This window comes from Onychomys torridus, chromosome 6 (assembly GCF_903995425.1).
Source record: "Onychomys torridus chromosome 6, mOncTor1.1, whole genome shotgun sequence".
In the NCBI taxonomy this organism is placed as follows: Eukaryota; Metazoa; Chordata; class Mammalia; order Rodentia; family Cricetidae; genus Onychomys; species Onychomys torridus.
In genome coordinates this window covers 79,642,257-79,655,121 of record NC_050448.1, presented here as the reverse complement: position 1 = coordinate 79,655,121, position 12,865 = coordinate 79,642,257, and the positions used below count along the sequence as shown (strand labels likewise).

General features: G+C 44.8%; 1 protein-coding gene across 1 annotated transcript in view; it reads left to right on the top strand.

Annotated features, from left to right (window-relative positions):
- Window positions 1-3,578: 3,578 nt before the first annotated feature.
- The window catches only part of Cttnbp2nl (CTTNBP2 N-terminal like), a 46,451-nt gene continuing 37,164 nt past the window's right edge, over window positions 3,579-12,865 (top strand). Inside the window, exon 1 of the mRNA XM_036190825.1 lies at window positions 3,579-3,629. The gene's annotated coding sequence lies outside the window, so the exon portion shown is untranslated. The remainder of the gene's footprint in view (window positions 3,630-12,865) is intronic.

The following is a 12,865-nucleotide window of genomic DNA, read 5'->3' as shown; positions in this document are numbered from 1 at the left end:
CCATATTTATCCCAAGATTCCTCAATTTCGGACCTATTTGTGTTCACTTTCCAAATCTGCAAAATGGGAATATTAATATTCCTCCAAGGGCATTGACACAGATGCTTTATGGAAAGTCACTCCACAGTGCCTAGCACATAGTTTAATAGTTAATCAATGCGGGATATATTCATGTTTTTATAATCACACCTGTAATGATATTTAATAATCCATCTATTTCTTTCATGCTATTTACCAAAGTGGAGTTAGAATTAAGTGGAGAGATTACTTTGTCAACTAGATTTGTACTGAGTTGGTCCTCTAAAAATTACTGTCTACCCAGAATTTCAGAATGTGGACTAGTTTGGAAATAGGGTCTTTGCAAATGTCATGAATTAAGATGAAGACAAGCAAAGCATAGTGGTACATGTTTATAAATCCACCTATTCATGATTTCCAAGCCAGCGTGGTCTATATGGGGAGATTCTGAAAAAAAAAAAAAAAAGGCACAGTAGAGCAGTCTCTAAATCCCATGTCTAGCGTCTTTCCTAAAGAGGAGGACACACAGATACAGGAGAGAAAGGGAAGGCCGCCAGGTGGTGATGGAAGCAGAGACTCAGTGATGCAACTGTAGCCAAGGAGTGCCAAGGACTGCCCGGAGCCACACATAGTCATAGGATGGATTGTCTTCACAGCCCCCAGAAGAACATAGCCTGTCAACAGCCTGACTGCAGACCTCTAGCCTCCAGACAGGGAGAGAATGTGTTCTGTTGTCCTAAGCCACCCACTCCCTGGTGACTTGTTCCAACAGCTTGTGACAGAGCCGCATCACAGCTGGTTTGTTTTCTTCATTTCCAGTCTAACCTCTTTTACTCTATCATTGCCTCCCAAAGCCAGCAGCAAGCACTTGGAACATCTACCTACAAAGTTTGCCACTGTAGAAAAAAACTTGACCCGAAGTGCAACCTTTTAGCACATACGCAACATAAAGTTGCTGCCGGACACACAGGAACCATTTAATAAATATTCATCAACAAGTTGATAAAACATTAGACCAAATAAATCACAGTGTATTGTGTTATGCCTATTCAAGACATCATGAGCCTAGTTTCTCCCTCTACATACCAAGACCCTAAATTGATTTACAGGTTTTATATACGGAATCAACAAGATTCCAGAACTCACTGCCACTGTTGAAGCCTTCAGTTGAAGGCTGAAGGTTATCTGAGGCTCAGAAGCCCTGCCTGTTCACCACCTCAGGGGTGACAAATTGCAAGCCATCTAAACACTCTCAGGACTCTGAATCTTACAAGGCAGGGGTGATCTCATCCTTGTTGAACCCTTCTACACTTGCTCAGGAATGGGCTTAAAGGAACCCAGCAGCAGCAGCAAGTCAGAGGAGCTGCTCATGGCTGTAAAGGATGTGGGTCACATGGTAGTTTCCATTAGGTCAGCTTTGGAGTAGAATGGGTGGTGGTGGATTAATAACTACAAAGGAAGGGACAGGGAGGCTGGGAGAGCTGATTCATTGGAGCAAATCTTAGAGTGAGTCAGAATCAAGCAGAAAAATAGCCTGTTGTCCCACATCTGCCTCATTGTCTGGCAATGAGACACTTCCTCCATGCATACCCACAGGCAAAGCAAAAGGAAGAAAGAGGAAATGGGTTCTTTTCAAGCTCATGGTACTGTTCCTGTACCTAATACCGTGTCTTTAAACTACTTCAGACATTAGGTTCTGCTCTGAGAGGTCTCCTAAGCCAAGGGTGGTCTACAACTCCCTGTGGAGCCAAGAAGGATCCTGAATTCCTAATTCTCCTCTGCCTCCACCTCCCAGAGGATGGGATTATAAGTGTGAACCATCCCATCCAACCGGATTGTCTTTCTGAACACAGAGCATGAGGTCTTTGTGAAATTCTTCATGCCTATGTCACTGTTCCAAAAGCACCTGGGCTGTACTGGAGTATCACCACGTGCTGTCTCTCTGACCTTCCCAAGCCTGTAATGGCAAGGGGAGGTATGGAGCTGTTGCCTTTGCTCTGATGCTTTCTTTTCTTTTCTTTCTTTCTTTTCTTTTTTTTTTTTTTTTTCTAGACAAGGTTTCTCTTTGTTGTTTTTGGTGCCTGTCCTGGATCTTGCTCTGCAGACCAGGCTGGCATCGAACTCACAGAGATCTGCCTGGCTCTGCCTCCCAAGTGCTGGGATTAAAGGCATACACCACTGCCGCCCAGCCATAACTGTAATTTTACTACTGTTATGAATCATAATATGAATATTTTTGAAGATAGAGGTTTGCCAAAGGGGACATCCCACAGACTGAGAACTACTTACTAGGGTGTACTAAGTCTCCAATATTCCTCTTGCTAATAATTATGAAGAGTAGGAATAATGTATTCAGAGTTATACATTACTTGTGCATTTAAATACTCAGCTTATCTATCTATCTATTTACTTATTTATTTTTGGTTTTCGAGACAGGGTTTCTGTGTAGCTTTGAAGCCTGTCCTGGAACTCACTTTGTAGACCTGGCTGGCCTTTAACTCATAGAGATCCACCTGCCTCTGGCTCCGAACGCTGGGCTTATAAAGGCAAGCGCCAGTACCGCCAACAAATACTCTGCTTCTTGTACGTATTTGTTACACGTCCTTCAAAACAATGTGGTTATTAATCCAGCTCAATCACTTGTGAGCTGAAGTGCAGCCTACGGAAAAAGAAAACAAAAACTCTGATCTCAGGTAGAGTACATTCTCTTCCCTGCAGGTTATCTGGTCCTGTTTCTAGGGTTAGCTATCACTAAGATCTGCATTCATGTGTTCACGAGGCTAGTCATTCCCTCTCATCCAACTGCTCTGTTTCAGCTTCGTGACAACGCCATTGCCCACATTATGACGGAGCCCAAACATACAAAGAGCGTCCCATATACCCACATGGCAAGCATAACGTGGAAAAACGACGCACAAGTTTACAATTATTTGACTTCGGCCTGAGAGGGAGGTCGGCAGGGCTTATGCCCTCCTCTACCAGGTGCTATCCGGTTTGTTCCACCCCAGAGGCTCCATAGCTAGAATCCTTTTGTGCACCTAATGTGATGTGGTTAAGAGGGAGGTCTCCAGGCCCTTCTTCGCACCCTTGCTTCCAACACCACACCCTGAGGCCGGTGCAGGAGGAAAAAGTGAGAGCAAAGAAGCCACGTTACCAGGTTTTGAATAAGTAATTCTAAAGTAGACGCTAAAACTCACTTGATTTATTCACATTTTGAATAAAATCCCAATTAGGCCACCACAAGGGCCCTGGACCTCCGGCTCCCAGGAGGTGGAAAGTTGCAGAACCTTGGCCGGGAAGAGAGCGAGCCCAGACTCCAGCCGGTCTGAGGAGGGTACTTCCTCCCGGAAGTGACGCGAGCTCAATCCCAGCCTGGCTCTCCCAAACAAAAGGGATCTTGGGGCCCCGGGAGGAGCTGGGATGACTTTGGAGAAGCCCCGCCTCCGGCCGGCGCGAATTGGTGGCAGGGCCGCGAAGGAGAAACTTCGATTGGCCGAAGCATCTGCCAGTCGCTGCCGCCGGCGGATGAGGGGGCGGGTCCTGGGAGGCTGGGGATGGGGAGCGGGCGGCGGAGGCGGCGGCGGGGAAGGATCCCGGAGAGCGGAGGCCAGGTACGGAGCGCGGGCTCGGGGTTCGGCAGCGCTGGGGGGCCGGGTCCCGGAGAGAGCCTCCTGGCCGGAGCGTGGGTGACTTCCAGCAGCGGTCCCTGTCGCGGTAGGGCTGGTCCCCGAGGGGGCGGGGCCGCCGCCTCCAGCTCCCGGGATTCCCCGAGGCGGCGCCGCGGCATCCTCGGGGGTCCTCGCGGCTGTTCATTGTCTCTCGCGAGCATCCGCCCCTCGGCAGGGGTCCCCTCCTGACCCGGTTCACACCAAGGTGCCTCGTGCCCAGCCCCGGCTTCGCAGAGGGACTGGTGGGTGCAGTCTTCTAGGCTGCTGCCCCCACCCCTATATTGGACCCCCACGAATTCAGCCCTTCCGTCTCACACCTGTCCTTCCTCGCAAGGGTGGGACCAGAACTAGTGTTCTGCATAAGATTTAAAAAACAGACGTTTTCCCTATGAGGGATGGGCGAAGCAAAAGAAAAAAAGATAAAAACCATGGACCCAGACAGACATTTCCAACAGCCAAAGCGGCCTTACCCCCTCTTTAGTCCTTCCCATCCCCCAGCCTCTGATGCTCAGCATTGCTCCTGCAGCCCCTCGGATCCTGTGTTCTCTAGCTGAGTGTTGAGAGCTGCCCGGCTTCGGGACATTTTTAGAATGTGGCAGGAGAAATCATACATTACCTCCTATCCTTCGCCCTTTTTACCGTCTTCACCCTCCTATTTCTTGTGGGAGAAGCCAGTTTTTAGGGGCTTTTTAGGTTTGAGTTGCCTTTCGGTTTTGCTTTTCACCCGGTTTCTTCCCTGAGAACTTGATAGGAAAGCATCCGCCTATTTCATAGCAAGGTGGGTGTGTTAGCTATCAGCAGAGTTGGCCTTGTGTGGGTAGGAATGCAGTGTGTATTGTTTGACAGTCAGTGAGTAATAGCATAATTTCAAATGAAACGGTGTCAAGGAGTCAATAAATGGCTTTGCACTCAGAATCCCCATCTCCCAGTTTGGAGTGGGCTGGTCCGTTGCTCAGGGAGACTGCAGTTAACCTTGAAGGTGTATGGCACGTTGAAACAAAAGACAGGAAGTATTCCAACAAAATTCAGGTTCAGTTGGCCAGGTTTATGATTAATCTGGTCCTGTGGCCTTTGAGTACTCTCTAGCCCTTCTTTTATAGTGGGATTTTACCCTCAAAGGGAATGAATAGACATGTAATTGTTTCTACCATGCCAGCATCATCAGCCAAAATTTAGAGCATTAAAATAAAAGGTAGTTTTAAATTTCAGAGAGAAGGGTAAATAAAGGCCTGGTCAATTCTGTTCTCATGTAAAACTACCCAAGTGTCTCTGTAGAGTACCTGTGAAGATTTGCCTGTCAAGTCATCAATTGTAAAGTACAAATGACTTTCGCCTGATGATAGTGGCATCGAATCTCCAGTAACAGTACCACCTATTAATTTTTCCAGTATTGTTAGCATTTTAGAATTGTAATCTCCAGTTCCATTTTACTACTGGTTATTTTTAGCTGGTAGCTGTGAGATGCTGAGCCGCAGTCCCAGAGGGTGACTTTAGTGGCTGTTGTCTCTAACCTTCATAGACTTCCTGAAGGTAATTGTGTTTGAATAGTCAGGTTCCACGGTTTCCAAGCCACTCTGGGGGCTTACAGATCTGCCTCCTGATTGTTTCCAGATATCTAGTGAAAGGAAGCACAAAGAAGAAACTGTACTCAGGCTCCTCCAGCAAACACAAAAGTTTATTGCTGTAGGAGGGAGAGATACATTATCCCAGCCATAACAGCAAAAGAAAAAAAAAAAATCTAGAGGCAGAGCAGGAAATCCCCAAAAGATATATCTTATTACATGAGTAGAGAACAGAAAATAAACTAAGGTAGAAGACTTCAGGAAATCAAATGAGCGGTGATTGCCAGAGTCTTGATAAACAGAGAGGGAAAGGAAAATAATGTCCGTTGATGTTTTGGCACAATAAAAAGTCCTGTTTAATGTACCTTTGGATCTTGAGAGTGGTTTGGTTTGGTTTGGTTTGTTCTTTTAAATTTGAGAGTGGGGCACTGGGTCTCACCATGTTTCTGAAAGCTATGTGTCTATATAGCCCAAGGTGGCTTCCACCTCCTGTGTGTTGGAATTATAGCATGAACTACTATGTTCAACTCTGGTGGAACTCTTTCCACTAGCCTTTTCAGTATCTTCTTGGTCATGTTAGATGGAGGAGAGTGTTATGTATAGACAGTGTGTGTGTATGTTTAGTGCATTTCATTAAGTTATTCTTTCAGGGCATAAAGCCTGCTCTTTGTAGCTCCCACGGTGCCTAATATGAACACTAAATTCAGTTTAAAGCTCTCACCTAAGGATCAAACTAGACAGATAACTGATAAAATATGGCACATCTTGTTAGTTTAAAACCATCCGCCTTCTTGTCTTCATGTAATTTGATTTTTTCCTATCTGATACAATAGGAAATTACAATATCTGAAGTGACTAAAATATTGACTTTCCTATGAGAAAATATCTCTGGTTTTTTATATATATATACATATATATATATTTTTTTCCTGTCATAAAGTTTGAGCCAGCCTTACGGACATGATCAGTTGTAGTCATTTTAAAGTTGTATATGTATAAGAATCTGACCTAATGGGGATGAAGTGAGTTCTGGAGAGCACATAAGGAACTGTTGGTTATTTTTTGTTTTTAGTCTCTGAGTATTTGGTTTGACACCAGCGTGCTGGTGAGTTTTATGTCCACCTTCACAAAGCAAGAGTCCTCTGAGAAGAGGGGACCACAGTTGAGAAAAGGCTCCCTCCGGATTGGCCTGTGGGACATTTTCTTGATTGACGTGGATGTGAGAAGGCCCAGCTCACTGTGGGTGGTGCCGCCCCTGAGCTGGGGTGGCGGCCTGAGCGCTCTAAGAAAGCAGGCTGAGCAAGCCAGTAAGCAACATTCCTGTGTGGTCTCTGCCTCAGCACCTCCGTCCAGGCTCCTGCCTTGAGTTCCTGCCCTGACTTTCCTCAGTGATGGAGGGTAGTCAGAGAGCTGTAAGATGACATAAACTCTTTCCTGTCCGAGTTGCTTTTGGTTGTCATGTTTTATGATATCAGTAGAAACCCAAACTAAGATAACTGGTCTCCTTTAAGGTGTGTTGTTTTGTTTGTTTGTTGTAGTTTTTCATGGATTTTTGTGCTTTTCTCATAACCCTGTGCTGGAGCTTGAACTTCAAACCTTCCCCCTGAGCTATACCTCCAACCTCAGTTTTTGTTCTTTAACTTACCACTAAATATATTAACAGGGCACAGGACATCTTGGGTTTCTAACAGTAATCATTCAGACTGCTTTTGGTGAGCACCATATCCCTAGTCTGTTACGGATTTGTGCCAAGTCAGAATCACACTTGCAGAACTGCCCGTAAGTTTGCTAACAGAGCTTGAATTCTTGGCTTTCTGTGGTGTTTCTTAGAGGCTGCCAGTGCATTGATGTTTAGTGGTATAAGATGAAGAGAGATTATTTCTAAATACGAAAACTGTGAGAATTGGTCCATGGGGTTGGCCCCCAGGAGTGACTTGCCAACCTAATTATAAAGGCTATTTTTAATTCCTGAATGTTTCAGTTGATAACTGAAAATCAAGTTCCAACTTTTAGGTCAAAGCCCTCTCAATGACTGTGTCCTATATGAGGCACCTTCGTAGGCTCACACATCAAGTTATAAGATTGTGTGAACTTCCGAAGGTGCCTCATACAGGACACAGTCACTGAGATACCTACCGTTGTCATTAGCACTTGGCATGTACACTAAAGAAATTAACATGCACACCCCATTCTCCTGTGTGGAGGCTGAGGTAAGAGGCTCTCCTTTGAGACCACCTTAGTCCAAAACGAAAGAGAGAAAGAAGGGGAAAGACACTAAATCTAGATAGCTAAGGTTCCTAAATTGAGGGAAACAGTTTACACAGGTTATAATCTGTGATTTTTTTTTTTTTTGAGAGCATGTCATCTTGTCATGCAGATACCCCTCCCCATGTGCCTTTCTGTTGTTAAAGATAGTCTTTAACTGTTAGAGCCACAAAGATTATAACTCATAATTGTCATAAATAGAAACTAGAAAGAAAAACTAGTGAGCACAAGATGATGAAGTTTACAGACAAAAAAAGGGAGGATAATTTGCTTTAACAAGGCATAAGGGGCTGGGAAGTTGGCTCAGTCAGTTAGATGCTTGATTGTATAAGCTGGAAGACCAGCGTTCTGCTCTGCAGCACCCTCACAAACAGCCAGGGCAGCTGTGAGCCTGTGAGCTCAACACGGGAAGCAGAGACCAGAGGATCCCTGGGGCTTATGACCAGCCAGCCTTGCCAATCAGGAAGTTCCAGGTTTAGTGACGGACTGTCTCAAAAAATACTGTGGAGAGCAATTTAGGGGAGACTTGTTGAGACTGTTGGCACATCTGCACACATCCAAACATCACACACACACACACACACACACACACACACACACACACACACACACGGTGGGGGGTCAATAGGGATTGAAGAGCTGAAGGAAAGAAGGGTATAGATGATAACAGGGAAGTGGTAGGAAAGAGCGCTAACCAGCGCGTGAGGGAGGCCGGGCTCTGTTAGGTTCTCCTAGCTAGTCCTTTGTGTTTGCAGGTGCTGCGGGAGTGAAGGCAGAGCCAGTCTAGTTCTTAACCCCCGCCCAGGAAAAGGGCCTTGCGCATGCCAGGCCAACACTGCTCCTGAGCTGTGTCCCACCCTCTTTTTTCATTCTTCCTTCTTTCAAAATTGACAGTGGCTCTCACTACATGATTGCCCAAGCTTGAGCTCATTCTGTGGTCCAGACAGTCCTTGACATTGAGATCCTCCTGTCTCAGACTCCCGGGTGGCTGGGATCCTGGTCTGTGCCGCCAGGCCAGGCTGTAGTCCGTTTTTAACTGGCATCGTGTGTGAGGGTACAAATCTGGTCCTGTGTGTCAGCTTTACCCTTTGTCTTTAGATTAGAGACACCAAAATGGATTTCTTTAAGAGAGTCCACCTCCTAAGCCCTTGCCCCTCAGCACACTAGCTGACTCCCACAGGTTCCTCTTGGGGGGCTGCTTGGTTCTTACTCAGCATGTCTCATATCCCAGTCATCATTTCCCCACTAAAGCCAGTTCCCGTTCTAACATCCCTGTTTCTATTGACCACATTGTCATTGGTCTCTAAACCTCTGCTGGGTTTGGATTATTTCCCCATGAACCTCCCTAAATGGAATCGGTCTCCAAGTTACTGTAAGTAAATCACTCCTGCTTCCTCCTTTTTCTACCAGACAGAACAGCTGTCTACAGAGTTCAGAAGCTTGTGAAACACTAAGCAGATGTGCAAATGGATGAATTAATAAAATAGAATGGGATAACTGCTCCTGAGTTCAGAGCTGGGTTGGTTCACTTCTATTACATGTCTAATGGCAAAATTGGCTGTGATATTTTTAGTGACCCCATTTCTCAGTCATTACAAGTTAAAAGTTGTAACTTGATTAACAGCTGTAAAGGTTCACTAAAAGCAGAGACACTCTTTTGCTTTCATTTACATTGCCAAAGGCACAAAGGACTGGTATAGACAGAAGAGTGTCCTTCTCTGTTCCCAAGAACTGTGAAGCTACCATCATTGGCTTGGACATATGTGGAACACACCCCTAAGCTGACATTTTTGAGAACTGGAGATGCCATCTCCTCCTTGGATCAGGTCAACCTTCTGATTTGGATTAAAGAAGAAATAAATTTATTTTGATTTATAAATTAGACATGTAAAAGATAGACAGTGATGCTCCATTGAAAAAAATAAATAAAAGATAACGTCTCGTCCTTGTAGGAGGACTTGAATGGATGCCCTTCAGTGATGCAGAGTGAGAACTGATCAGTCACAGGCACTAACTAGCTCATTGAGTCCACACAGCCTTCTGCTAGAATCTATGTCGTCCGATCTTATATATGAAGACCTACAGCTCAGGTGTTAAATGGACCAGAGGCAGCTTGACAACCCAGTTGTCAGGTTCCAAAGTCCGTGCACTTTCCAATACAACACACTGTCACCCATGAGAATGATTTCCCCCGAAGGACCTGGAGCAGAAGACATTGCTGTTTGCTGATAATGTTCAGCTGGCAACAAATGGTTAAAATTGTACTTCTGTTAGAGGCCTGTGTGGAGGTTTTTGTGGTTCACGGAAAGAGGTTGTGAGCATGGTGACGACACAGACACCTTGACTATAGTGGTTAGTCCTCCCGACTGTTGGGGTGTCCTTGCAATCCCTGTGGAGCCAGTGACTTCGTCTACCGCAGCCACTTAAGGGGTTTTCCATCCAGGCAGCCTTAAGAATTGTGAGCCATGAAAACATTTTATTGAAAATGAAATCAACCTACGCAACCACTGTTCCCTTGTTTGGTTTTGTCAGAAGAGCAGAGTTCGGGGGGGGACTCTGGTAGTTAAAATAGACTGATTAGGCTGAAATCTTGTCATGCTTTCATTTAAACTAACGAGCAGGTACAAAAATCAGACTTCTCATAATCTGATGTTTAAAGGTATATTTCTTTTCTTAAAATGTCAATGAAAAGTATTTTGTTAATGTTACTAATCTTCATTCACACCCATTCCATAAGCTGAAACTATGTCATTCTTCTGGTGTGGTCTTATGTTGGTGGGAACAGTGAGAGTATAAGCAGACACCCAGGTAGACAGACCTGGATTTCTGTTTCGTTTTGTTTTTGAAATTGGGTCTTACTATGTATTCCTGGCTTTGCCTTGAACTTGTAGAATCTTCTTTCTCAGCCTCCTGAGTGCTGGGATTAAAGGTGTGCACTGTCATGCCTAATTAGAAGACCTGTTTTTTTAATAGCTTTGTCTTGGTGTCCTCATAGAGAGGGAGAGATGCTTGTTTGTGGAGAGCTGTTCTTCAGTACACATGTAATCTTGCTGACAACATGTAAGAGAAATAGTAAGAAACACAGATACACAGATACACACACAAGACCCTCAGAACCAAGCCCAGCCCAGCTTAATTGTGGTGTCCGAAACTGCAAGGTAGACCAAGTTTTAGAAATGAGTATGTGGGTCCAGCAGGAGCGCTCAATGGCTAAGGGCATTTGCTCCCAAGCCTGATGCCCTGAGGTCAGTCCTGGGACTCACATGGGTAGAGAACCAACCCCGGCAGGTTGTCTTCTGAACTCCACACAGATGCCATGGCATACACACAAACAAATAATAAACAAACAAACCAGATGCAAATTTTAAGTGCTCAGCACTAGACCCAGTTCTCTCTAACTGTGCTGTGTGCTCAAGTCCTCATTTGTAAAGTGAGGGACTGAATTAGATTTCTGAGATCCCATCACCTAAGATCAGCCATGAAGAGTCAGATTTACTGGGTTCAAATCTTCCACATCCTAGCTATCAGACTCTGAGCAAGTTCTTCAACCACTGTGCCTCAGCTTGGCCAATTTTAACTGAGATTGTAGTGATCATTGTGGAGGTGTGTGACATCGGTCACCCAAGATTGTGATAATATACGTCGAGTACTTAGAATGTCTGGCACACTTTCATTTTAGCTCAGTTAATACTTATCTTTTTCATTATTTCTCATTTGGATTCTTTGAAAGTTATGCTATAGAATGCTGAGGTGGTGGTAATTAATGTTTTCATAGTAAGCATTTGTTTGTTTCATTGTTCATAGTAAGCATTTGTTTGCTTGCTTTTTTTTTTTTTTTTTTTGGTTTTTTTTTTTTTTTTTTGGTTTTTGGTTTTTCGAGACAGAGTTTCTCTGTACCTTTAGAGCCTGTCCTGGAATTCGCTCTGTAGACCAGGCTGGCCTCAAACTCACAGAGAACCTCCTGCCTCTGCCTCCTGAGTGCTGGGATCAAAGGTGTGTGCCACTGCTATCTGGCTCATAGTAAGCATAAGCCTTGAAGGTCTGGTGTCTGAATCTGCCTTAACAGAGTATGCCAGTGTCTTAATGCTGACTTTGTGTTTTAGCTTAACTGCAGAGCTCTGTCCCTAGAGACACCCTCAGTGTTAGATAAATAAATGTCTTGATTCCCCCAACACCATGACTTCTCCCTAAGGGTGTTCGTTATTCAGAAGTCTTTAGGGATAATTCAAAGGGTCCTGAAATGTACAATCTCTAAAACATTTTCCCAAAGCATTCTTTTTATTGCAGTGCTGTTTATTGCATGGTCAGGAAAAAGGTGAAGCTGACTGAGAAAGGGCGTGCTATGGTACGTGCTCACATGGTAGGAGGAAGGCTCGGATCTGGTTGTCCCATGCACTTTTAGAGTAGAAAGTGAGCCAGGCCTAGAGGCACACATCTGTAACCCCAGCACTTGGGAAGCAGGGGCGGCAAGGTTGTTGCAAGTTAGAAGTCAACCTACTCTGCATTAACAAGTTACAGGCCAACCAGGACATAGGAAACAAACAAACAAAAAGTGGCTAGTATATTGTTCTATTGTGTCACCACAGACTGGTTGGTTTAAATAAAAAGAATGTGTTTTCTCACATACTGGCTAAAAGTTTAGACCACTGTTCTGATCAGGGTGCCTTCTGACCTTGCACCTTTCCCTGACGGTCTATATTCTAATTTTCTTTCATAAGGATACCAGTCTTACTGGATTCAGGATTATAGTGACCTTTTATGTGTGTGTGTGTGTGTGTGTGTGTGGTTTTTCGAGACAGGGTTTCTCTGTGTTGCTTTGGAGCCTGTCCTGGAACTCACTGTGTAGACCAGGCTGGCCTTGAACTCACAGAGATCCACCTACCTCTGCCTCCCAAGTGCTGGGATTAAAAGTGTGTGCCGCCACCACCACCCGTCTCTGTATTGACCTTTTTTTAATTAAGATTTTTTTCATACAATATATCTTGATCATACTGTTTCCCCTCCCTCAATTCCCAGAGCCTCCCCACCTCCCTACCATGCAACTTCATGTTCATTCTCCTTTCTAAACAAAACAAAACTCTGAAAATCAAAAAGGCACGCGCGCGCGCGCACACACACAAACACACAGTCCATTTTGTATTGGCCAACTACTCCTGGACTTGCCCTGGAGTCTGGCTATTATAGCCAGGGACACTTCATTGGAGAAAACTGATACGCTTTCCCCCATAGGTATCAATGGCAAACAGCTCAAAAGGTTAGGAATGGTACCTTGTGTCCACTTCCCTTTCTGCATGCTGAAATTCTGTCCTCTTTGAACCTGCGCAGTTCTTGAAGGTGCTCTCAGTCTTCCAT